Source organism: Pinus tabuliformis, chromosome J (assembly GCF_031772625.1).
Source record: "Pinus tabuliformis cultivar Carrire ecotype Pingquan chromosome J, CPIR1, whole genome shotgun sequence".
Classification (NCBI taxonomy): domain Eukaryota; kingdom Viridiplantae; phylum Streptophyta; class Pinopsida; order Pinales; family Pinaceae; genus Pinus; species Pinus tabuliformis.
Window position 1 is genome coordinate 24,874,569 of NC_142295.1, and position 3,835 is coordinate 24,878,403.

Here is a 3,835-nt window from a genome sequence, read left to right on the forward strand (position 1 = left end):
ACGACCCAAAAAATTAGATTCACGGTCAAAGCGGTCACAAATGGATTTTGAGAACACCTGCCAAGTAATTTTCCCAGGATAGCATTTTCGATGCCACTGCCACCATTGCCATCTCTCTTGGTCCAAGTAAAGGGCTCCCACACGTAGTTTAGTTTCATCATCTAGGATATCATTCAGAATGAAATATTGGTCCATTTGTGCTACCCATACTACCAGATTAGAGCCATCAAATTTATACATGTCCAGCTTGGGTGGTCGAGGGTGGGAATGTTGGTGATTTCCATGGAAGTGAATATGATGGCTAGATTCTCCTTCAAGGTCTTCATTAATACCATGTGCCTCTGAATGCAACCCCGACGTGCTCCTTTTGAATGTGTCCATGAATTGCTGCATCTGGTCCGCTATGTTCTTGAAAGAAGCCAACTATTTTTCAAGGCTCTCGATCTTCTCATTGGCCATGGCTTGAGCTCTGGTTTCTACCATACACAGATCCTGGTCACTTGTTGTCACTTTGAAAAAATTTGGGACTACCCGAAAATTGAAGTTGACAAGTGAATGGTACCATGACGATCAGCTCGTCGTCCTGATTCTTATGGGTAAAGTCTCTTATAAGCATCCCGGGAAGGCCTCAAACTTTTTTTTTGTTTACTCTAAATGGAGTTTTACTCCCCGCTTATCAATACTGCAGTGGCCAATTTCCAAAAAACTTAATCCTGCCCAATGTCTTGCGAGAATCACCCCAAGGTATAGGAGCCACAAGCCTCACTGCACAAATGGTCAGATATGCCTGCGAAACCCCCAACTGCTGAATGTGAGTTGGACTACGATGGTGACAAAACCCCAGCTACTAGATCTGAATGGTACTGTGGCAGTAGAACCTCAACTAGTGGATCTTATTGTTGCGGCGGCGATAGAACCCTAACTACTAGATCTGATCTGGCAAAGAAAATAATGGGCGATCTTCAGAGAGTTGAGGGAACTATGGTCTCAAGGAGTGTCAGGTGCTATAGATCGCAATATACATAAGGGTTCAACAATAGTACTCAGCCCAATCTTTCAGGGCACTAACTAAGGAGGATCAACCGTACCCTTAGTCGTACTACCTGACTACCCAATCGTACACGCGAGTAATCTCCCCGAGTGTTGTTCTCGATGTACTATAGCAGCAAGACGGTCGACGGTTTATCTAAGGCGAGGTTTCAGGTGAGCCTAGGGGGCTTTCGATATACCTAGAGGGTACGTGGAAGACAGTCGGTGCGCGGTTTTGTCTAATGCACTACTACTCGAAGGGGTACCCACAGGGTTACAAGGGAGTCTAACAAGCGTGACCACCTCTTGTATTTCCTGCGTGCATACCTCCCCAAATCCGCAGGTTTATGAGCTCAATGACAGATTCTATGGTTTAAAGACGTCGGAACATGTCTCTAGCATAAAAAAAATTCTGCAAAAAATGGAGATACCACCGGCCCTGAAAAGCACTCTAATACCACTTGTTATGCTCTTGACCTACGAGAAGATGCTAGAATTCCAAATATACGAATAAATACAACCCAGAACACAGAACAAAATGAGAAAAACAACAAGTATTTTATTATTCAGAGATGAAAGCAATGTTCACTTGCCTCTTTGAGGGGGAAACCTCCAGCAGAGCAGAGCTCGATTACAAAATAAGACACGACGCTCCTCAATGGGGAGTCTCTATCCTTTATATAGGATTCATACATGCAATACCATGGGTCAGTACCATGGTTCTCTCAATACCATCTACCTAATACCATGGCCCATTTGCAACTAACTGTGGTCCCTTTCTTAAATGAGGGTCAACCACTTATAATTATTAATATGAGCTTTATTGACTCTTTAACTAACTATAACTATGACTCGACCTTATTACATAAATAAAGGGGTTAGGGTTGGGCCCTAAAAGGGACTCTTCTCTTCTTATTCATCAACTAGTCAAAGGATCTAGTCCCAAAAATGTTGAGCTCTGCCAAATATTAGCTCGCATTTGAAATCAGTTAGCACACCTTAGGGACGTCTCCTTCTACCATATCTTAAGAGGAGATAAAATTGTTGCAGATCACTAAGAAAATAGAGCATGCCAATGATCCCAAGGAGGGGCAATAATCAACTCTGAAAGCCAAACCATCCATATCCCTTGACCATTTGCATTAAGATCAATCCATTCTCAGATCTTGTTCCACCGCCCCTAAATTCCCAAGTCAGAAAAAAAACTCCAAAGTAGGAAATATCAGTAGCTATGACGCCAAAATAACTCTCAGGGTTCAAATCCACTCCCCCTCAATAGATTCATTCAAACGAGAAGGACAATTTGAAAATGAAATTATCCTTTTACTATCATTTCCCTTGATCTTGCACATAGATTCCTATCTCTTGAGCCACTCTCTATATCTGATATCACGAGCCAACATCTTATTAAACTACCCTTAGTGCTTGCACACTTCATCTTACCCCTCGCTCAAAATTATCCTCCCCTAAACCCTCCAATCCCCTCCACTCCTCTATCCCCCATTGCTCATGAACTCTATGTAATGGATCCATTAGGACCCTCTAACTCTTCCTGCAAACATTATGACAATATCAACGCAGAGTTGGCTCAAACCAAGGAAATACAAAAGCGATTGAATGAATAATTCTAGAAAATGTTCAACACAAAGATAAAAATTCTACAAGTTGATGCAATCTTGATCAGAGAAGCACTCAACTGGGAAAATCAATGATGCTACCACATCGAGAAGGAAATATCTGCTCTCCATGAAGTCATTGATGCACACCATGGCTACATTGGAACTATGGAACATCGAGTCTTGTTGCTGGAAAGAAAATATGTAGAGAATTCATACTCAAACAATTGAGACCATTGCTCAAATCCCGGCAAAAGAACATTCAATCAACATGATATAACATGGACAAGTAAATTGCCACATCCAAAAAACATCAATAGTCCATAAAACCTCAATGTAATAACTAATGAAGTGCAAATATGTTTTACCCCTCCACTAGTTTGTAAGAAGCTATACAAGTAGTGCAGTAGGAATAGATGGTGTCTCAATAGCAATCAACACTCTTGCAGTGGGAATTCTTCTACTTGATTTTCCCTTTTTCTCTGCAATAATGTATCAAGGATTTCTAGCCTTGGTTTTTTTTTTTCTGGAATTAATACAAAGATAGTCGTTTCAATCAAAACTAAAATAAAAAGATAAAGCCATTATCCACAAAGAAATACATCCATGTTCACAAAATTCAATCACAACAATGTAAACTTTGAAACATGAACTATAAACTCAAAATAGGAACTCTAGCTGAAAAAACCCCAAAAAAACATGAAAAACAGTGCTAAAAACAAGAAGTGTTGATGCTGGAATAACATTTTTTTTTCTAGGGTAAATTTTCAACATGTTTTAAAAATGGCAATGAAAACCAATTTTTTGTGCAAAAAACACCTTGAAAACGAAAAGTGTTGATGCTAGAATAACACTTTTTTTTTTCTAGGGTAAATTTTCAACATGTGTTGATGTTTAAATAAGGTCTGTTTTTTTTTCTTTTCAGGATAAATTTTCAACATTTTGATATAATGGCGTAAATTTTTTTATCATGACTCCGAAAAACATTAAAATTTCAAAAGAATAACGAAAACATAAATTTACCACACTTGTTGGTTCGAAAAGCGTCGGACAAAAAATTCTCTTATGAAATTTTCCTTATGTTATTTCTACTAAAAGACTCTGCTTAAAAAATTAAAACAATGAAAAAAAACAAAAACAAAAAGTAAAAAAAAAAAAACAAAACAAAACGTAAATAAAAATATATATTA